The sequence below is a fragment of the Octopus bimaculoides genome, chromosome 1 (genome assembly GCF_046866305.1).
Source record: "Octopus bimaculoides isolate indiv1 chromosome 1, ASM4686630v1, whole genome shotgun sequence".
In the NCBI taxonomy this organism is placed as follows: Eukaryota; Metazoa; Mollusca; class Cephalopoda; order Octopoda; family Octopodidae; genus Octopus; species Octopus bimaculoides.
In genome coordinates this window covers 58,152,610-58,177,173 of record NC_142928.1, presented here as the reverse complement: position 1 = coordinate 58,177,173, position 24,564 = coordinate 58,152,610, and the positions used below count along the sequence as shown (strand labels likewise).

The following is a 24,564-nucleotide window of genomic DNA, read 5'->3' as shown; positions in this document are numbered from 1 at the left end:
TTAACTAAGGGAGTTTTGTGCTAGACATGTTTGCTATTGTTTGATTGGCAGAATTGTTTGTGTGTAGGACAAAGAAAGTATTCAAAATGATTGAGTTGTTAATTTATGTGGTCCAAATTCAAAGCAATATCTAATATTTGATTGCCCTTTTTGAACAAATACATTGTTTCAATTTATCTCACAAAAGGAAATAGATATCAAGATCCCCTGGAAAAGCTACCAGTTATAAACTATCATCCTAACCAAGAAGTAATTTGGTTTTTATCTGCTTAAAGTGACACAGATGAGAATTAAACACTTCACTCTGTTCCTTGTGATTTGTTCAAGGAGCCACTTTTCAATGAATCAGCCTGAATACTGGCTAACATGCACACTCTCCAATAAATTAATTGAATAGAAGAATGGAAGACAAGCATTTAATTGTCCAAAATTACCTACTCTTACATTTCATATGCAAACAGCTAACTATGAAAAAACTATTTAACTCCTGTTAGAATGAAAAACATTTGGACTATGGCAAAAATAAAACATATCAAAACATGAGGAGAGGGTATTCAATACTCAGGTGGTTGTATCTGTCAATATTTGAAATGATTCTGTCACTGCTTTTAAATTAAATATGTATGATATAATTTATGTATTTATTTATCTATCTATTTTTGTCAACATGAACTCACTGTAATTTAGATAACTACAAATGTGTTGAGTCACATGTTGAACTTTAGAAAAGTTTATATATATTTTTTATATGTGCTTATATTTAAAAAAAACCCCCAAAACTTAAAGGTTACTGCTTAACCCATTTCATAACAACTATATTAGTTCTTAATAAGATCAGATATTTTACATCAGCCCACTTAGTTCTCCATTGCATCTCTGTGTCACTTTATTCTTCTTCTGAACATAATCAGAACAAAGCAATACAATGCTTGTTACTAACACATAGCAATTTGTACTTCCCAATATGGACTTTGCAAACAGCGACATCTTGACAATAGGTTTCAGAATCGAGTACCACCAACTCCACCACCACCATCAGTTGGGCCTTCTCCAATTGAAGCAGCAACACACATGTACACATACTCAAATGGGATCAGTGTGTATATTTCCACAAGGACTATTTTGAAGGGGATGATTCCTGAATATCATTAATACAGGAAATGGATTACTTACTGGAGTACTGATACATCTATTCTTAGGCTTGGTTCAGGAACATTCTTATATCACCTTGTATGTTAACTTTTATATTACTTTATTTATTCTGTCTCATATACGTTCTTATATCTACTTTGTTCTGTCTTATTTATATCATTCTGCCTTCTATATATGTGTATATGTCATTATTCAGTTTTATTTCAAGATTTCTTGCCAATAGAGAAAGATCTGGTTTCTAATCTAGATCCAAGGCTCCTACATTGAAATTTCAACACCAACAGTGTATTTTTGTATGTATCAATGTATATGTGCAGACTTGTATGTTTTGCTTTATGTATGTATGTGTGTATGTATGAATGGATGATTTTTCTTTGAGCTTGATTTAAGTCAGCTGCTAACAAAGCAACAAAACTTTTTGAGTTAAGAGAGTTCCCAGTGTTTGTAAATATATGGTTAAGTTGGTGTGTTGGTTGAACTGTTGATGCATACATCCAAGTGTGTGCAATCTATTCACATAAGAATCTCACGTGGAGAATTTTTGGAATGTCTTACAAATCTTCACGGTGCCACTAATAGATTGGATTTGGAGAATCCACATTAGTTTGATTTGCTCTTTTTCTGTGAAACTGAGTATTTCTAGGTTTTTGTGCAAATGTGTTGGTACATAACCTAATGCACCTATGATGATAGGCACAAATGAGAATTCATAGACGGGGTACAAGATCTGTAAGTTCCACATTAATTCACTATAAATGTTACCTTTTCTTGGACTTTTGATTGTACAAGGTGAAGTCAAAACTTATCTGCACTTTTGCCATAACATATCTTTATTATTGTCACACTGCCTTCTGTGCGTGCATGCTTATAGTTGGTACTACTGTGGTCATATGATCAAAGTTTGGACCTGATCGTGCCATTTTTCTTTCTGGCTTTACAGTGTAAGCATGGCCATTCCTCTAGCAATGTGCACCAAAGAAGAACAAAGAGTAGTGATCTGATTTCTCTGGTTGGAAGGTGTGTCAAGTGCTGAAATTCATTGGAGGCTTTTAGCACAATATGGGACTGTGCACTACCACATAGAAGTGTGTATGAGTGGATCAAGTTACAATCAAAGAGGTAGCTTGTTCTCTGCAGATTAGTCATGGTTCTGCTTATCAAGTCATCCACAAAAAAGTCTGTGCAAGATGGGCACCAAGAGAGCCTACTGCAGAGCATAATGAAAGGAAAACTATGCAGCCAATTAAAATATTGTAGAGACCGTGTTTTATGACTGCTATAGCCTACACTGGATAAAGATGTTCGATTGAGGATGTAATGGAATGTGATGGGGTGTAATGGAACGTATCAAGTTCTAATTCATTTGTTATATGTTGTGCACTGTAATAGGTTCTTCAGACATTTCATTCATTCCTTCCTTCATTCATTCATTCATACATACATACATACATACATACATACATACATACATACATACATACATACATGCATGCATGCATGCATACATACATACATCAAGTTATAATCGAAGAGGTAGCTTGTTCTCTGCAGATTAGTCACGGTTCTGCTTATCAAGTCATCCACAGTGAACTTGGCTTCCATAAAGTCTATGCAAGATGGGCGCCAAAAGAGCCTACTGGAGAGCACAAGCATAAATGTCTTGAGATCTGCCAATGTTTACTTGATCACTACAACATTGAGGGTGAAGAATTTTTGAGCAGAATAGTCACAGGAGATAAAACGTGGGTCATTATGAGGTAGAATCCAAACGATAGTGCGTGGAGGAGAAACATTCTGGATTGCCAGCAACAAAAACATTCAAGACTCACTCTTCTGCAGGAAAGGTGATGCTAACCCATTTTTGGGACTCAAAAGGGCCTATACTGGAAGACTACTTGGAAAAGGGGTGTACGATCAACAGTGCAAGATACAGTGCTTTGCTGGTCAACAAACTGAAGCCAGCAATTCACATCAAGTGCCAAAGCCTATTGCCAAAGATAGTCTTGTTGCTCCATGACAATGCACACCCACACACAGCCACCCACACCGTTGAAACCATTAATCAATTAGGTTCTGAGGAGCTGGAACACTCTGCCTACAGCCCAGATCTTGCCCCTTCCAACTATCAGATTCTTGGACTGCTCAAAGATGGTTTGCAAGGTTGTTGATTTCCTATGGATGATGTAAAGGAAGCAGTGCATAAATGGTTGCATGACCAACCTTCTTCTTGGAGAGAATACACAAGCTTGTGGACTGCTGGACCAAGTGCGTTGAAAAGAAAGGAGACTATATAGAAAAATGACGTACTTGTTTATCCCCTTCTTTTGTGTATATACACTGAAAAAACAAGACTGTGTATAATTTTCAACTCTCCCTCATACATTCATATTTCCTGGGCAGCTGACCTCTACAACAGTACAGGAATTTTTTTCCCTGTCCCATAGAACAATACCACATTTGTTATGTTTGCACTGAATTGATGTTTTTATTGTGGTGTTCCACCAGTTTTTTAATGTGTGAATACCTGCTGGTTCTGAATGTCTTTGATGTGTATGTCAAGGCACTCCTTCCTGCAGATTGCATTGTAAGTAGTCTTTGCAACTATACCATGCTTCAGGAGCAGGTAGTATGTATGTATGTATGTATGTATGTATGTATGTATGTATGTATGTATGTATGTATGTATGTGTGTGTATGTATGTATGTGTGTGTATGTATGTATGTATGTATGTATGTATGTATGTATGCATGTATGTATGTATGTGTATGTGTGTGTATGTATGTATGTATGTATGTATGTATGTAAGAGTAAGGACAAGGTAAAATTACTTCCTGCTTTTATAGCAAGTTGGTGCAGGTAGTTTATACTGTCTCCCTCTGACTTTTAGTTCATGCAATTGAAAAAAAAAACGCATTATTTATGGGACCCAATGTCAACATAGTTCTTTGATCCTCATAATACTTCTGAAGAAGTACTGAAGCATAAGAATTGCATAGAAATTATTTTTATTCTTTTGATGTGTTATTCATGACTTCTTTGCACGAGTTTACTGCGACAAATGCATAAGGAAAGGAAGACTATGCAGCCAATCAAAATATTGTAGAGACAGTGCAACCGTGTTTTATGACTGCTATAGCCTACGCTGGATAAAGATGTTCGATTGAGGATGTAATGGAGTGTGATAGGGTATAATGGAATGTATCAAGTTCTAATTCATTTGTTATATGTTGTGCACTGTAATAGGTTTTTCAAAGACATTTCATTCCTTCATTCATTCATTCATTCATACATACATACATACAAACATACATACATACATACATACATACATACATACAAATATACATACTTACAAACATACACACACACACACATACACACACACACACACACACACACACACACACACACACACACAGATATGACAGTAGTAAATAGACACCTTTATAATCATTAAAATTTATTTTAATCTGAAATTATACATTCAAATTATTTATTAATTATTATATTGTGAATATCTAATATTTAGTAGACACATCTGTTGTATTTTTCAATGCAAGGACCTTATTCGGCATGCTACTGATCAGATGATGAATATTCTCTTGGGGAATTTCTTGTCAAGTTTCATGCAGTAATCTCAAAAGATCTGGATTTGGGGATGCTTTCTTGTTTTTTTTACAAAGTGCCCTGTCCATTATTCCCCAGAGGTGCTCAATAGGGTTCATATCTGGTAACTGGCTTGACCATGGAAGCTTTTTAATACCATTCTCTTCCAACCAATCTTGGGTCTTTTTAGTCAGGTGACAAGGAGCTCCATCTTCTATAAATAAAGAGTTTTCTTTAATCCTTTCACCACAGGGGAAGATTGGAAGGAGTCCTTTCTGCAATATGGACACATATGTGTCTAAGTTTATGCTTCCCTCACACTCCACTAGTTCTGATTGACCATTGCTCCCCAGACCATTACAGAATAGTTGCCATGTTTCATTGTTGGCTGCAATCTTTTCGTTTCAAATTCTTGATCACAGAGTCTCTGGATCCACATTTGACCTCTGTCAGAAAATAAAGTAAATCTGGACTCAGAGAATATGGCAGTGTCCCAAAATGCTAGTGGCCTCTCCACCATTTCACTGGTCCAATCTATTCTCTGCTTGATATTGGCTGGGTGATGATCTTGCTTCCTTCTTGCAGCTCTGTCATAGTAGCCAAGTCTGTAGAGATACTTGACAGCTGTTCTGGGACTGACATCAACTTCTTCTGCTATGTCAGAGGCCTTGCAATGAGGCCTCTACACTTTTCTTAGCAAAGCGAAGGATCCTGTCAGAGGACCCTGGTCAACCTGAGCAAGGTGATATTGACTCCTCCTCCTCTCTGGTGAATTACCCCATCATTCTATTAACTGTAGAAAGCAGGATGCCAAGGTTTCCTACGATTTTATGCTGATTAAGTCCACTTTCAGATTGACCCATAATATGGCCTCTTTGAAATTCGGACTGTTCCAAGGCTTCTTTTGTATGTAGCATGATTAAATAGTCACATATAGAACCTGAAAAATGAAAATGCCAATTAACAAAAAATATAAACCTTTGCAAATTAAAATAAATATAAAACAATGTTTTATGGGATGTCTATTTACTTTTGTCATGTCTGTGTACATACATGCATACATACATAAATACATACATACATACATGCATACATGCATACATGCATACATGCATACATGCATACATAGATACATACATACACACACGCACACACATACATACGTGCATGCATGCATATATACATACATACATACATGTATACATAGATACATACATACATACATACACACATACATACATACATACATACATACATACACATGCACGCACACATATACGTAGCCATGACTACCTATATCATCATTGTCATCATTTAACGTCTGTTTTCCATGCTGGCCTGGGTTGGATGGTTTGACCATAGTTGGTAAGGCCAGAGGCTTCACCAGACTCCATTGTCTGTTCTAACATGGTTTCTGTGGCTGGATATCTCTCTTAACACCAACCACTTTGCAGTGTGTACTGAGTGCTTTTTATGTGGGACCATTGCAATGCTTTTAACATAGCACCAGTATGAGTGTTTTATTTGTGGCAGCAGCACCAGTGTTCTTAATATGACACCAGCACGAGTGCTTTTTATGTAGCACTAGCACTGGTATCAATTCTTCTGTGGTGGACAGGTCTTCTTGAGTACAGAAAATTGCCAGATATCTTGGTCCTTTGTCATCACAATATCTTGAGACCAACCTTCAACACTTTGTCCCATATTTTCCTGGGTCTCCCTCTTCCACAGTTTCCATCCACTTTAAGTGATCGGCATTTCTGTGTGCAACTGTCTACATCTATACACATCACATGACCAAACTAGTACAGTCTTTTCTCTGTGCACACTGCATCTAATTCCTCTTACGCCCAACTTTTCTTTCATATGCTAGTGCTCTGTCACACATGTAAACTGACATTGCACATCCAGTGGAGCATACTAGCCTCATTTCTTTCTAGCCTTTGCAGGTCTTCTGTATGCTTGGCCCTCATCTATATTTACATGTCTATTCTATCTACTCTCTTATTAAAGTTGGTTTGTAGCCCAAGCTGTTGTCTAGTCTACTGTATTCTCTGTATCCTATGTTCTAAGAAACCAGTATGGCTTTTACTTCCAGCAGCCATCTTGCCTCCTTCCAGCCACTTTGATATAAAAATAAGCTCCTTAACCATTGGTCTTTCTCTAAAGATTTATCCTGGCTCTCATTCACATACACCTAAGCTATGTACAGATGAGTTGGTTTTATTTGTTCTCTCACTTTAATCCACACATATTACACTGCTGAGTCTAACCTGTCTGAATTTAATTTAACTTAATTTAATTCAATTTAATTTGATTTATTACTTGTTCTGTTTCTCTTTCTCTTGTCACTGTGTAAGCTCATCTAAGTTGCCTCTCTCTTTTTTATGGCCCCAAAGACATTTCAATGTTTTCTTATCTGCGATGTGCTCACCCTTTCCCACCCCTATCACCTATACTGAAAACCTCTCCTCTTCACTGGAACCTCTCATGGCAGCCCTTCCTCTCTGCCCCTAGTAGTGTCACCCACATTGCTGCAATACAAATGCTATAGCACTTAATTTTATTGCTTTGATAATTATTCGCCAATTAACTAAATATAATGTATTAGCTACCCTTATCTTATTTATTTAACTTATTCATTTAATTGTATTTGTACCAACATTACATGTACTGATGCTGGTATATAGCACCCACCTTCAATGAGGCTAGAATAATTAATCAGTTAGCTTTTTTGTATGAATTTACTTGTATCTGTACTAACATTTCTTGTACTAATGCTTGTAGAGCACCCACTTCCAGTGGAGGCAAGTGTAACATGAATGATGGTAGATTAACTGTGAGGACAACTGTTATGATATGTCTATTGGCAAACACTCATTAGAACCACAGTTCCCCTTCCCCATGTTAATTCCTGCCTCTCCTTACATTTCCTGAGGCATAGTGAAAGGTAGGTCTGGTGAGATTGTTGAGATGCTTGAACAAAGACTTGTTGATGTATGTTGCATTCAAGTGGTATGGTGGAGGGGAGCTTCAGCCAGATTCCTCACAGGCAAAAGGCATGGGGATAGGGGTGGGGTAGGAGGTGTGGGCATATTTCTAGCTGAGAAGTGGGTCAATAAGATGACTGAGGTAGTCAAAGTATGTGATACAGTACTTAAGATCAAACTAAAATCGTGAAGCATGTTACGTAATAACCAGCTAATCAGATATGAGATAATAACAATTCAAAATAAATAACTCTGAAAAGGACTGTTGTGCGTTCCCAGAGAAAATTACCCTCAGCGGTGCTAGTGTTGGTATATTCATGAATAAGTTACTAACCAAAATAAGTGGATCTATTGTTTAGGAAAATACCATTTACTTGTTTAAGGGTTGTACTGGATAATTTGCATAGATAACTTCAACAGTTCAAATACTAAGAATTAAGCATACTCAATTTCATTTTTACTAAATAATTTAGGAAAATGAATGGGTTATTTCTCTTAGCTATATATATATATATATAAGGATCCCTTTTGGGGACGAATATTTTCCTTGGCTTTTAAAATAAAATATATTAGATATATATAAGGATCCCTTTCGGGGTCCTATTATCGATTTTTCAACAATCTGAGTATGCCAAGAGGTTTCCAGACATGAATTCTACTCATGTGTCAAGTTTTATCAAAATCGATAAAGTGATGTAGGAGGAGTTAGCAAACAACTTCACAAACATACCCACAGACAGAATTCCCCACATATGTAGTAGATATATATAATCATATATATATATATATCATTATCATTATCATCATCAATTAATAACTGTTCTCCATGCTGGCAAGCGTTGAATGGTTTGACCAGAGTTCACAAGGCAGCGGGCATCTATTCTATTTCATATAAGCTCCCTTTTTTATATTTTACTAATTTTGTCTTACGTATTTTCTTATATGTGTGTGTGTGTGTGTATGTTTGTTTCATTGTTGACAAGATATCATAAGAAATGTAGTAGTAGTAGGCATCCATCAGTCTTGAGAGACCACCAATCTTAGTCTGAAGAAATTGTGTTAACTGCTGATGGTGGGGCAGTATTTGTTGTGGCTGTAGAGGCCCACATGGAAGTGTCAGTCACGCATACAGTGACTGAATTTAAAGGAGCTCACTGTCAGTGCAACTGGCTTTTCCTTCTGTCAAGTGCACTTTTCTTTGGTAGCGAGTTCCTGTTTGTCTTCCCTCACTCTATTCCCTTTCGCAGTATTTGTCTCCAGCGTGGACAATCATTTGTGACCCCCCCCCCCTCTTAGGATGTCCAGATCAAGCAATTTAATATCTCTCTTGCAGACGTCCTTAAAACAAAGATGAGTTTGTCTTTATGCTCTTGTACTGGTGGCCAATTTCCCATACAGGAGGTCATTTGGGATCCTCCCATCTGGCATGTGATATACATGACCGAGCCAATGCAGACAATGCTGCTCGAGCAGGGTGAGTATATTGGATATCTTGGTACAGTTGAGGACTTCAGTGTTGGTGATGTGATCAGTCCACTTGATATTCAAGATGCATCTCAAATTACAAAGGTGGAAGACATTGAAACATTGCACCTGCCTGGAGTATAGACTTTACGTCTTACTGCTGTAAAGTATACTAAGGATACATGCCTTATAGACAGCAGTCTTGGTATTTGCAGCCAGTTTTCTGTTTTCCCAGGCTCTTTTTGTGAAATGTAGCTATAGCTAAATCCAAACATTTTAAAGATCACTATCACCTTCATCATCATCATCGCTTTAATATCCATTTTTCCACGCTTGCATGGGTCAAAGTTTATTGAGACAGATTTTCTATAGTCAGACGTTTTCTTGTCACCAGCTCACTCCTCTTTTCAAGCAGAGTAATATTTTCCCATGGCCAGACATATTTCTGCTGAATAATGAAAATGAATGACACTGCTTATATTGCACTAACACTCTTTGATCTAGGAGTGTCTTTATCATGTTCATTGTGTGTTATAATGAAAGCAGAGAAGCTTATTAAGTAATTGAGCTCACCTTCTTTAGAACTACCTTTAATGCCACTTTGACATAGATGATTTTGAAATAAACCACCTATCAAATTATTTAGTTTCATTTTCTCGATTTTCTTCCATGTTTACCCTTGTAGAAAGTATAACCTATTTTTTCAAGCTGACCTTCACCAAGATTAGTTTAATTGATAGCAGCAATATCACTGTTACATTTACATAAGTCATATAACACCACCACCTCAGACACACATCTAAAACATAGAAAGTATTTGGAAAAACATCTGGCCATTAGATTTCTCATCAAATGTCAACTCTTCAAATGGTTTCACAAAACACTCCTTTAACATCCAACCACCTTCCAACTCCACCCCCAATCAAGTATCTTGTGTTGACCATTCACTACTTTCTTTCAGCTATTATTCATCAACATTCATTCACTCCCACACTGATTAACAAACCCCAACCCCACTCCACAACACATCCAAATCCCATATATAGAATCACAAGGCCCAAATCCTCAGATCAGTTTCACAAGGAATGTGAGAAAGTTCTCCGGGAAAGTTAAGGAATATTTTTAAAAAACTCTCCACCCATGTTAACAAAGAACTTACTAGATCTACAAACTAAAGTGTAAAATTTATATTATTAAGAGATTAAAAAATATCAAATTAAACTGATTAGAACTACCAGTGAAGTCATTCTTTTTTTTTTTTCTCAAATGTATATATATATATATAAACAAATAGTAAATGAGTATATGCATATATACGTACAGGTATGTGCGTACCGACATCCACCTGTATGTATAGGTGCATATCTGGGTACAGGACATTGCAAACAAAACGTGGACGAGAAAACACACAAGCCACATAGAGAACATTCTACTTCATCAGCTACCCCTGTTTTAACACCGGCGTTTCGAAGAGCTGGGCAGGACGCATCGTTAAAACGGCTCTTCCCATGAACCGCAAATTAAACTTGTGGACATTGCAAACAAAACGTAGACGAGAAAACACACAAGCCACATATATATTACAGAGATGTACTAGCATACCAAGTGACTTGATCTGAGATTGTGTACTGAAACAAAAACATTTGCAGCATGGAAGATGTTTGTAAGCCATATAAGAATACAAAAAAAAAAAAAACCATTAGATTCACTTCAACATTTAAATTTAATTTGTGTCAAAATATTTTCGCCACTTTGAAACCACGACCTGTTCACTGACAAAACTTCATGCTGCATGAAGTTTTGTCAGTGAACAGATCACAACGAAAATATTTGGACACAAATTAGATTCAAATGCTGAAGTGAATCTAATAGTTTTTTGTGTGTTCTTAAATGGTTTACAAACATCTTCCATGCTGCAATTGTTTATATATATATATATATATATATATATATATATATATATATATATATATATATATATATATATATATATATATATACAGAGAGAGAGAAAGAGAGAGAGAGAGAGAGAGAGAGAGAGAGAGAGTTTTTGAAGTGATGTACAGATATTGTATATTTAGAATACTACGGTAGTCAGAATGTTGGATGATTATAGATATTTTTATTTACATTTTATTTATACTTTTAGCACTTTCTTCCATTATTGGATTTATCAAATAGTGGTTAAAAGTTAGATTTCTTGGCCTTTAAAGAAATTGTGAGGTTTGCCAAGCAAGGGAGAAGAAAAAAGAAAAAAGTTGAAGAAGGAGGGAGAGGTTAAGAGGTATGGCCTTTGTATCGGTATGGTCAGATTTATTTGTTTAGTACACCACAACTGATGCTTCTTATGTTCAACTTTTCTCTCAAGATACTTACACTCTGTCGGGTATGCACACTGACATTACTCATCCATCGGAGCATACTGGCTTCATTTCTTGCAAGCTTACGCATGTCCTCAGCAGTCACGGCCCATGTTTCACCGCCATGTAGCATGGCTGTTCGTACACATGCGTCATACAGTCTGCCTGTTACTCTGAGTGAGAGGCCCTTTGTCGCCAGCAGGGGTAAGAGCTCTCTGAACTTTGCCCAGGCTATTCTTATTCTAGCAGCTACACTTTCAGCACACCCACCCCCACTACTTGGTCACCCTGATAGCGGAAGCTATCAACTACATCTAGTTTTTCTCCCTGGAATGAGACAGAAGTTGTTTTCTGCATATTTACAGTGTTTATTGCCCTGCTCAGTATGTAGAAAAGGAGTAGGTAGTAACTCTATAAGATGTACCCGGTGCAAGCTATGGACACATAAGAGGTGCAGCAACATCAAAGGCAGGTTAACTAGCAAGTTAGTTTTTGTTTGTGGCAGATGTTCAGGTGCAATAAAGACTGCAAACAAACAGGAAACAACTTCTATCTCATTCCAGGGTGAAAAACTAGAGGTAGTCGATAGCTTCCGCTATCTGGGCGACCAAGTTAGTAGTGGGGGTGGGTGCGCTGAAAGTGTAGCTGCTAGAATAAGAATAGCCTGGGCAAAGTTTAGAGAGCTCTTACCCCTGCTGGCGACAAAGGGACTCTCACTCAGAGTAAAAGGCAGACTGTATGACGCATGCGTACGAACAACCATGCTACATGGCAGTGAAACATGGGCTGTAACTGCTGAGGACATACGTAAGCTCGCAAGGAATGAAGCCAGTATGCTCCGTTGGATGTGTAATGTCAATGTGAATACCCGTCAGAGTGTAAGTATCTTGAGAGAAAAGCTGAACATTAGAAGCATCAGTTGTGGCGTGCAAGAGAGACGATTGCGCTGGTATGGACATGTGGTGAGAATGGAGGAGGATAGCTGCGTGAAAAAGTGCCACACCCTAACAGTTGAGGGAACCCGTGGAAGAGGTAGGCCCAGGAAGACCTGGGCTGAGGTGGTGAGGCAAGACCTTCGTACATTGGGCCTCACCGAGGCGATGACTACGGACCGAGACCTTTGGAAATGGGCTGTGCGTGAGAAGACCCGGCAAGCCAAGTAAGATCGTTGCCAGTGCCCCTGGACTGGTTCTTGTGCGGGTGGCACATGAGATGCACCATTTTGAGCGTGGCCGTTGCCAGTACCGCCTGACTGGCTCCTGTAGGATTTTCGAGCGAGATCGTTGCCAGTGCCCCTGGACTGGCTTGTGCGGGTGGCACATAAAAGACACCATTTCGAGCGTGGCCGTTTTCGTGCGGGTGACACGTAAAAGCACCCACTACACTCTCTGAGTGGTTGGCGTTAGGAAGGGCATCCAGCTGTAGAAACTCTGCCAAATCAGACTGGAGCCTGGTGTTGCCATCCGGTTTCACCAGTCCTCAGTCAAATCGTCCAACCCATGCTAGCATGGAAAGCGGACGTTAAACGATGATGATGATTGCCCCTGAACATCTGCCACATACAAAAACTAACTTCCAAGTTAACCTGCCTTTGATATTGCTGCACCTCTTATACATACATATATATATAACGTGTATGTATGTATGTAGACAGGTAAAAATTCACTGACAAAGTGCTACTTACCTCTTTGCTGTCAAATAAATGGATTAATTCTCAACAAAACAAACTTTTTTGCTTGACTAGTTGAGCTTTATACCAGCGTTTTAGGGAAAAAAAGAACTCTTTCACGTCCAAACTAATTTTTGCGAGTGGGATGGGGGGGGGAAGAAGGATGAACAATGTCACATTCTCTGCTGTATATATATATATATATATATATATATATATATATATATATATATATATATTTAATAACAAACCATGTAACTCACACTCTCGAAAATTAATTTCTGTAAAATGATGCTTTTGAAAGATACTATATTTTATCATCAGAATATTTATACTTTCTCACACAATATAGATATTTATTTTAAATCATTCATCTTTCTTCCCCCCACACACAAAAAACTAGTTTGGGAACAAAAGAGTTTTGCTTTGTTTTCCTAAAACGCTGGTGTAAAGCTCAACTAGTTGAGTCAAAAAGTGTGTTTTGTTGAGAATTAATCCATTCAATTGACAGCAAAGAGGTAAGTAACACTTTGTTGGTGAATTTTTACCTGTCTACATACATACACATACACACTATTATATATATATATATATTCCTCCTACGTCTCTCACACCATGAACTCTTAACATACTCCTCAACATTCTGAAGAGATCTGCCAAACCGTTTGGCAAATTGAAATATGCGTAAATGACTCATTATATAATCTCCACATAATTAAAACAATGGCTAACTAGCCCAACCGAATTGCTTCTTCTTGTGTTTGTTTCTTCATTCTCCACATAACTATATATATATATATATAAAAACAAATAGTAAAAGAGTATATGCATATATACGTACAGGTATGTGCATACCGACATCCACCTGTATGTATAGGTGCATATCTGGGTACAGGACATTGCAAACAAAACAGAGACGAGAAAACACACAAACCACATAGAGAACATTCTACTTCATCAGCTACCACCGTTTTAACACCGGCGTTTCGAAGAGCTAGGCAGGACGCATCGTTAAAACAGCTCTTCCCATGGACCGCAAATTAAATTTGTATACACAAATTAAATCTTGCCATGGAGGAATGTCGTGGCGGACAAAAAACAAGACAGGAAAACAAACAGAAAAGGCTTTATGGCCAGACGAGAAAAATTGTTTGTGTATGAACGCTGTGAGACACGAACTTGAAAGTAGGGACGAAGTGGTTCGCGTGTTAGCTCGGCGACAGCCAAGGAAGAAAAGGATTATTGACCGGAAGCATGTGACCATGCCGGTGTAAGGGGAAGAAAGAGAGTGGCAGAGGGAGAAACAAAGGGAGGAAGTAGAAGAATAGGTGAGCAACGAGAGGAAAAGAGAAAGAGAGGAAGTACGAGGGGGGAAAAAAGAGATACGTAGTAGTAACAGAGGAAGAACGAGAGGGGTAAAGCGAGATACGTAGTAGTAAAGAGGAAGAACGAGGGGAAGAGAGAGAGTGGTAGAGGGAGAAACAAAGGGAGGAAGTAGAAGAATAGGTGAGCAACGAAAGGAAAAGAGAAGAGGGGAAGTACGAGGGGGAAAAAAGAGATACGTAGTAGTAACAGAGGAAGAACGAGAGGGGCAAAGCGAGATACGTAGTAGTAAAGAGGAAGAACGAAGGGGGGAAAATGATAGAGGAAGAGAAAGAGATAGAGTAGCGTCGGAAAATATGAAGTTATGAAAAACTACTTACAATTGGAGATGCTGCGTTCAATTATGTAAAAACAAATAGTAAAAGAGTATATGCATATATACGTACAGGTATGTGCATACCGACATCCACCTGTATGTATAGGTGCATATCTGGGTACAGGACATTGCAAACAAACAGAAACAAGAAAACACACAAGCGACATAGAGAACATTCTATATCATCATCATCATCATCATCATCGTTTAACGTCCGCTTTCCATGCTAGCATGGGTTGGACGATTTGACTGAGGACTGGTGAAACCGGATGGCAACACCAGGCTCCAGTCTGATTTGGCAGAGTTTCTACAGCTGGATGCCCTTCCTAGCGCCAACCACTCAGAGAGTGTAGTGGGTGCTTTTACGTGTCACCCGCACGAAAACGGCCACGCTCGAAATGGTGTCTTTTATGTGCCACCCGCACAAGCCAGTCCAGGGGCACTGGCAACGATCTCGCTCGAAAATCCTACAGGAGCCAGTCAGGCGGTACTGGCAACTGCCACGCTCAAAATGGTGCATCTCATGTGCCACCCGCACAAGAACCAGTCCAGGGGCACTGGCAACGATCTTACTTGGCTTGCCGGGTCTTCTCACGCACAGCACATTTCCAAAGGTCTCGGTCAGTAGTCATCGCCTTGGTGAGGCCCAATGTACGAAGGTCTTGCCTCACCACCTCAGCCCAGGTCTTCCTGGGCCTACCTCTTCCACGGGTTCCCTCAACTGTTAGGGTGTGGCACTTTTTCACGCAGCTATCCGCCTCCATTCTCACCACATGTCCATACCAGCGCAATCGTCTCTCTTGCATGCCACAACTGATGCTTCTAATGTTCAGCTTTTCTCTCAAGATACTTACACTCTGACGGGTATTCACATTAACATTACACATCCAACGGAGCATACTGGCTTCATTCCTTGCGAGCTTACGTATGTCCTCAGCAGTTACAGCCCATGTTTCACTGCCATGTAGCATGGTTGTTCGTACGCATGCGTCATACAGTCTGCCTTTTACTCTGAGTGAGAGTCCCTTTGTCGCCAGCAGGGGTAAGAGCTCTCTAAACTTTGCCCAGGCTATTCTTATTCTAGCAGCTACACTTTCAGCGCACCCACCCCCACTACTAACTTGGTCGCCCAGATAGCGGAAGCTATCGACTACCTCTAGTTTTTCACCCTGGAATGAGATAGAAGTTGTTTCCTGTTTGTTTGCAGTCTTTATTGCACCTGAACATCTGCCACAAACAAAAACTAACTTGCTAGTTAACCTGCCTTTGATGTTGCTGCACCTCTTATGTGTCCATAGCTTGCACCGGGTACATCTTATAGAGTTACTACCTACTCCTTTTCTACATACTGAGCAGGGCCATCTACCTGAAGGGGTTTGTGTTTTATCTACCTTCCTACTTATTAGGATTTTGGTTTTAGCTAGGTTGACTCTAAGGCCCTTCAATTCTAGACCTTGCTTCCACACCTGAAACTTCTCCTCTAGTTCTGATAGTGACTCCGCAATTAGGGCAAGGTCATCAGCATAGAGGAGCTCCCAGGGGCAACCTGTCTTGAACTCCTCTGTGATTGCCTGGAGGACTATGGTAAATAATAGGGGGCTGAGGACGGAACCTTGGTGGACCCCTACCTCTACCCGGAATTCATTGCTGTACTCATTTCCAACCCTCACCTAACTGGCAGCATCTCTGTATATGGCTCGCACAACTCTCACTAACCATTCTTCTATCCCAAGTTTCCTCATTGACCACCAGATAAGGGATCGGGGGACCCTGTCAAAGGCTTTCTCCATGTCAACGAAAGCCAGGTACAGAGGTTTATCCTTAGCTAGGTATTTCTCCTGCAACTGTCTCACTAGAAATAAGGCATCAGTAGTGCTTTTACCTGGCACGAACCCAAACTGCATCTCATCTAAATTGATTCGCTCCCTAATTAGTTGGGCTATGACCCTCTCTGTAACTTTCATAACCTGATCTAACAGCTTGATGCCTCTGTAATTATTTGTATATATATATATATATATATATATATATATATATATATATATATATACACATACATATACACACACAATATAAATGTCACATTCTCTAGTATATATATATATTTAATAATGAACTATGTAATTCACACTCTGGAAAATTTCTGTAAAATGTTGGGAGTGGGTAAAATTTCCGAGGCTTCCACCTCACTCCACCCCGTTTAAGGGTTTTGTAGCATATTAGGAGGTCACAGGAATTCATTCAATGGAAAAAATTTCTAATGATTCCAGGATCGCCCCCACCACTTTTCTGAACCAAAATAAGGGATTTGCAGGATATTAGGTGGTCAGGGCACTTGATTCCATGCAAAAAAAAATCTGATTTTGTTTTTACTTAGTGAAAACCATGCTGCTAAAAAGATCAATGGGGGTGGGGGTGAAATTTCCGGGGCTTCCACCTCACCCTCCCCGTTTTTTGGACCCCAAAAAGGACCTTGTAGTATATTAGGTCACAAGATTTCATTCAATGAAAAAAAAATTCCAATGATTCTGAGTCGAGGGGTATCCCCTCTCGCCCCCTCTTCTTTCCGTACCAAAATAAGGGATTTGCAGTATATTAGGAGGCCAGGGTACTTGATTCCAGGCAAAAAATCCAAGTTTTTTTTTTTCTTAGTGAAAATCGTGTAGGTGTCACACAAAATATTTATCCAAAATGACCCTGTGGAACTTATAAATAATGGAATCTTGAAAGCAATGAAATTAGACATCATACAACTTAGGACTCCAAAAGAAAAATGCAAGGAACATACTATTCCATTTATTAACACACACAACCCTGGAATAACCAATATTTTCCACATTATACAATCAAATCTACCAATACTCTTACTAAACCCCAAAATGACAAAAGCTACCTACGAAATAGGAAATGCCAGGAAAAAAACCTTAAAAAACTACTTACAAGACAAAATTCACATCAGAGAACAAAACAGAAGTCTCCATAAAAGAATGCAGAGACAGCAGATGTGGAATATGCAACAATAACTTCAAATATATAAACAGAGACACCCACATAAAATTTAAGAATGGATTTTTATTCAAAGTAAATGCAAATATGAGCTGCAAGACAAAACCTCATATACTGCATTACTTGCCCCAAATGCAAGGATAATTATATTGGTGAAACCAATAATTCCCTTTGCCAATGCACAAGAATCCACAGACAAGGGGAGCTACAGAAAATTCCTTGGAGCAAACATTTGGAAATGTGTGGAGAAGAAAAATTCAAGATCTTCCTCTTCTACAAACACTCAAGGAACAACCCAAACTTCCAAAAAAACAATGGAGCTACACTTCATAAAGAAGTTCTCAGCAAAATAAACAGCTGTAAAAAGGAAACATTTGGTAATATGTGGAGAAGAGAAATTCAAAGTTCCAAAAGATAACAGAACTATACTTCACAAAAAAGTCCTCAACAAAAATTAACATAACTATATATTTTTTTGAAATTCCACCTATGAGAATTCTATATGAATTTGATTGTATAAATGTTAAAGATGATCTCAAACCATTGCTAAAACCTTTTTACCACATTGTTGTTGGACCTTGCAAAACACTCCAGATCCTGAAATTCTATAAGAACAGTTGTTTTCCCTCTTCTGTACTTGGCTCTCTTTCTCCTTTAGAAAATTCTAGGTTGGAACTTTAAAATATATTCAAAACAAAACATCCAACCAGAAATAGATGAATTTGGAAATATAATTGTGACAGCATTGTGTATTGCTTTTTAAAATTCCATTTTGCAGTCTGAAGGACAAATACTCGGATGAAAATCAAGAGTAGTGACTAAAATGACCAAAACTTTCTAAGTTTATTTAACCACAGAGATGAATTTTTAATTATATTGATTAATTATTTTAAAAAAATCATAATGTGTACTTATGTATGTGTGGTGTGTGTATGTGTGCACAAATATGAACACGTACATATATAGATGTCTTTGAGTATGCGTGTATAATTACTGTGTGAGTGTATAGTGAACTCAAAAATCACTCTTTTGAAAACATCTAGAATTTCAATTAAAAAAGTTGACCATACCCATACAACCATTCTTTAATGAATATAAAAGAATAAAAGACAAGACCTGGAAATGCAATTATAATTTTTACTGAAGTAAGTCAAAAACAACATCTGATTTTTCAATTAAAAACCTTAACCACACTAATACAAAAATCACACCTCTTTACCATCCCCACATTAATGAATACAAAAGAAAAAAGAAACATGACTGTGAAATGCAATAATTTTTACTGAAGGAAGTCAAAAACAACATCTGGTTTTTCAATTAAAAACCTTGACCAATTCAAATACAAAATTTTTTTCCTTCCCCACTCTAAAAGGTCACTAAGTACTAAACAAACAAGTCTGACCTTACCAATACAAAAGCCATGCCTCTTTACGTCCCCCTCCTTCTCAAAATTTTTTCTTCTTTCTTCTCCCTTGCTTGGCAAACTCCACAATTTTTTATATATAAAAAGACCAAGAAATCTAACTTTAAACTAATTTTTGATAAATCCGATAATGGAAGAAAGTGCTAAAAGTGTAAATAAAAATATCTATAATCATACAACATTCTGACTACCTTATTATTCTAAACATGTATGTGTGTGTGTGCTGACATTGCTCTTTTACTCATGTGAGAGACAGACTCTTTGCAGGCATCATATAAGGGTCCTTGAATGCTTTTATCAGAGGCATCTGAGGTACATTCTGAATGTTAGCTTGTGGATGTCTTGAGGGGAGCCAACTTCCTGAGCAGTAGTGAGGCAAGCAAGGGTATACAAGCACTGTTTCATGTTGGACTGGACACCATGTTCAGATGAATGATCAGAAGATCCCTAAGCAGATGCTATATGACAAAATTGTGGAAACCAAGACTATGATTTAAGGATTGTGTAAAGTCCACATTGAAAGCGTTTAAAATGTGGGAGGTCAGTTGGGAAAGCAATGCTTATCATCATCACCAATGGAAGAAACAAGTAAAGAAAGGAGTGGATATTAGTGAATGGGAGAAGCTTGATCTGCAATATCTGTAGATGTGTATGTTTATCAAGAGTTGAGATCATTAGTTACCAGCAGAACCACAAGTGTAAAGTATAAATTTTTCTGAAACAAAATGAATAATTTTGGAACAAAGTATTGGGATTCCATGTTTTTGACTATTCAGTTCAAATTTCCTTCTTGTTTTGTGAGATTTCCTGGGCAGAAAGGCAACATAAATTATCTAGGGAATAGGGTGGTTGACAACCAACCAAGAAGCTAGTTGTCTGATTCCTGTTCTTAGAACTGTATTAACTTTATGTGGACTAGATAGATGACCCAAATCTACAGATTTGTGTATAGAAAGTGCAAGATAAAAATAACTTGCCTTTCCAAGGCAGTAGCATGAATAGCACTCAACTGAAGATTTTTGTTTTATTATAGCAATACAAAGCTACGTTGAAAAGTAGCTCATTAGCTAATTATGTCAAGATCAACTCCCTGTGAGAAAGATACCTGTGATAAACCAGCATCCTAGCCAGTGGATGAAATTTATCTCTTAACTTCTTATCCAGTCATCCATCCTCTCCAGTCACTTTTCCGGGGAAGGTCAAGGGCATTGAGTTCTCAGGCACTTACTACATAAGAGCCTATCAGAAGCAACTGTTTTTAGACTTACTAGTTGGGTTCCTAAGTGTGAACAAATGAAATTATGGATATTATCCAACCATCTCGTTCTTGGTCTGCTCCTAAGTTTCTTGCTAGTTGACTCAGCTTGAAGAATCTGTCTTGTGCTTCTTTCCTGCAACATTTTAATCCCATGCCCATAGCACTGGAGTTGTGATTTCTCAATGCAGAGAAGTGGCAGCTCAACCTGGTGAAACTCCCTGATCTCTGAGTTATGCACCCTATTGAGTAACGTTACTCCAGAGATCCTTCAAAGGAATCCCATTTCAGTCACATTTGTGACTGTATTCTTTTGGCCATTGCCATAGGTGAGGATAGGTATAAAAACCAAATTAAAGATAATGAGTTTGGTTTTTTTTATCAACCTCTCCTCTTCTAAAGAATGAATGTTGAAGCTGTTCCTGTGCTGGTACCAGCAATTCTAGTATCTGATTTAACTTCCTACTTCCCATCACTCTTGAATACAGCTTGTTTTTACAACATAACCTTTCTTATTTCATAACATCAGTCTCAGAAACCCTGAAAAACATCACAGGTGCTACTCTTCCTCCTCTGGCTGAGCCATAAAAGATAATAATAAAAAGAACAAGGTGTATTTTGAAAGAGAGTTGATGTTTATTTTTAGCAGATCAAGCAACCAAGTTATGGTTCCTTTGTAGGCCTTTAAGGATAATCAGACAACTCAATAAAGGTAATGTGAAATGATATTTATTATAAAACAAGAGGAAGCATTTTTCATTTTCACTATTTTATTTCTTTATTGGTGTTTTGCTTTTCAACTTATATATCATTGGCCATCCCCCTCTTATCAACCTTTCATTCATGTGTGTGCATGTGTTTTGGATATATGTGTTCCTATGGTAAAGTCTATACTTATACATACGTACAGTAAATCCGATAGCTGACACCTTGTTCTTTTAAGATCCATATATGACTGAATAATTTGGTAGTTTTTCGTTTATCCCAGTGTCTGAAGCTTAAGGTGTGATTATTGAACCTTGCTTTAAAATTTCCCTCTGTGAAACTTACATATTTCTTTGACAATACAGTGTTATTAGTGTTCATAGAATTTATGGTGGCTTTATAAATAAGGTCATACAGGCTCCATTTTGCGAGCACAAGTCTTTATCCCTGCAGGAACAGCTGGCTTCATGTTGTTGTTTTTCTGTGTTGTGTGCAATTATGTTTTTAAAATTTGGAGTTGAACTAAAACTAATTTTTAGGTTAGGCTTATTAAAGAATTTCCCATATTTGTGATTTATTGGAAAATGTCTATCTATGAGTGACAATTAATATTTACCTATATTAAAGGTCACTTCAGAGGAGTAATGCGGTGTGAACCAGATAATTTTCCTGTGTCTGTTTTCTTTTCTTTATTTCTGGCCTAATAGCAGGTGTGTAAGCTATTTCCTCTTTAAATCCACTAGCTTTAAGGGCTTTGTTATATATTGGGGCAGCATTATTAAATATGTTTATATCAAAGGAGAGGCTAGAAATTCTAATATTCTAAGCTAAATTCTTAAACACTATGGGGGGGGGGGGCAGGAACCTACATTAATATAACTAAGTCTATCATTGGGCTTTCTATAGGGTGGTTTGTAAATATTCTTTTGTAAATCCACAGATACGTCAAGGAAATTGACAACCGTCAGGCTGGTATCTATTGATATGCTAAGATCGAATGTTTTCATAAGATGGATAATATGTAAACTTTCAAGGGAACATAGAATAATTCTTTTTGGAATTGGTTCTTGAAGTATGTATAAAGCTATAAATAATAGCATGTAAATATTGAGTTTTTCAACCCAATACTTACATTCTATAATTCATAGCTTTATATGTACTTCAAGAACCAATTCCCCAAAAGATGTGTGTTTATTACTATCACCTTGCCTTCACATGATGGGACAGATGTAAAAGAGAGTCACTGTCGTACAAGCAGTTTCATTTGTTTCTGATTTTGGAAAGACTTCCTCCTGCCCCCCCCCCCCCATTTCTCCCTTTTTTTTTTTTTTTTTTTGTCAAAAAACCCCAGTTTTTGGATATGGAGATTCCGGAAAAATGCCATAAATCGGCATTTTGAAATTTCGGTCTCCCTTCCCACCAATTTCTTCATTTTTCACATTTTTCCGTAACCCTAACCGTAACCTAACCCTAACCACAAAAATTTTTGGAAATTTTTTTCAGAATCATAATCTCCGCTTATTTTGAAAAAAAAAAAAAAAAATTTCTGAAAAAAGTTAAAAATGAAGAGATTAGTGATGGTGGTGGGGAGATTTCAAAATGTCGATTTTTGCCAATTTATTTGCAGATTCGTATTCTCCGTAGCCGAAAACGGGGGTTTGTGTAGAAATAAAAAATTAAATTAAAAAAGGGGTGTTTTTGGTGGGGTGCAAAAGGAAGTCTTGTCCATGAAAACATGTCTAACCAGTGGGAAATATTACCTTACGTGAAAACCAGTGAGGGTTGGCAGTAGGAAGGGTATCTGGCAATAAATGTGTCTCTACAGATTCTATTTGACAAGTGCGATGATGACAGAAATGTATATACGCTCGTGCGTGCATTTTGTGTGTATTTGTCAAATCACAGTTAAAAAGTTGAATAATCTCATTCCATACATTTACGTCTTATTTCTTTACTGCCTACAAGGGGCTACACACAGATGGGACAAACAAGGACAGACAAACAGATTAAGTCGATTATAGCGACCCCAGTGCGTAACTGGTACTTATTTAATCGACCCCGAATGGATGAAAGGCAAAGTCGACCTCGGCGGAATTTGAACTCAGAACGTAGCGGCAGACGAAATACCACTAAGCATTTCGACCAGTCTGCTAACGTTTCTGCCAGCTCACCGCCATACATGTACGTTTGCCATCTCCAATCTATAAGTGGCATGCAACAAAATAGCTTCCACATAGCAGGCTCATCGCCAGACTTTTGTACCTGGGGATGCTTCACAATATTTTCAGTGGACACTAATTTGTAATAATGCTAACGTAGAGTTTCGAAATAAGGGTACCGCTGTAAATTTGAGGGCGCACGATTGACTAGTGAGGGGGCAGTGCCGTCTAGTGCATCCCCTTAGCGACGGGCATGCTATGTAGTTTCTCGATCTACAAAATAATAGCCAAATCTTCTTCAAATCCCAATCGATCTTCTTGTAGAAAAAAAGAAAAGAAAGAAAAAAAGAACACGCATCAGAATAAAGTAGTCCCGCATATATTTATATCTGAAAATAAGATGAAATGGTCACGACTGTAATGCCTTTTCGTTAAAAAAGGAATTACAGCTGACCAGCGCTACAAATACAGTAATAACTATCAATGCGGCTTCCTAAAAACATCAACATTTCGCAGCATAGGTGTGTGATATTGCTCTTCTGCCATTAGCTGAAATTCTGAACCACGTGGCCGTCTTAGAAAATTGCATAATAGAAATCCAATACAAGTCATTCAGTTGCTGAACTCCTGTTTACAACGTATTGAACACCAGGTAGGCTGTAAATGTTTTCAATTGTTTATAGTTCGAGCTCACTCAATTCACTAAAATTAAACTATGTTGATAATCGATTGTTTATTTATTTTTTTGTTTTTCTTCGTATAGCATTCCCGTATCTAAACCTGTATTCAAATCTTATGTTGTGTGTTTGTAAATAAAATGTTTTCTATGTTGTTTTCTAGACCAAGGTTAGTCCCGACTGAGCAGAGTTATTATCAGAAATGTTCCAAGATGATAATTCCATCTTTTTGTACATTTAACTCCTGCATTGTTTAATGTGTCATGTCTTTCTTTCTTCGATGGGCAGAGTGAAGTTTGGCTGCTATTTTTAACTGCTCGAGTAAACCACCTTGAGGCTCATCTCTTGGTTGTTGGCAAAAGCGAAATATTTCACCCCTGTTTCCATCCAGTAGGGTT

General features: G+C 37.8%; 1 protein-coding gene across 5 annotated transcripts in view; it reads left to right on the top strand.

Annotated features, from left to right (window-relative positions):
- LOC106869155 (alpha-aminoadipic semialdehyde synthase, mitochondrial) overlaps positions 1–24,564 on the top strand; it is a 150,589-nt gene that overhangs the window by 45,996 nt on the left and 80,029 nt on the right. For 2 of the 5 annotated variants that reach the window (XM_014914765.3, XM_014914762.3), the window contains exon 1: positions 24,100–24,141. The exons of 1 other annotated variant lie outside the window; for it this stretch is intronic. The gene's annotated coding sequence lies outside the window, so the exon portion shown is untranslated. Of the gene's footprint in view, positions 1–827; positions 1,231–24,099; positions 24,142–24,564 lie in introns of those variants that run through there. 2 more of the 5 variants (XM_089351553.1, XM_014914763.3) reach the window with 2 other exon arrangements.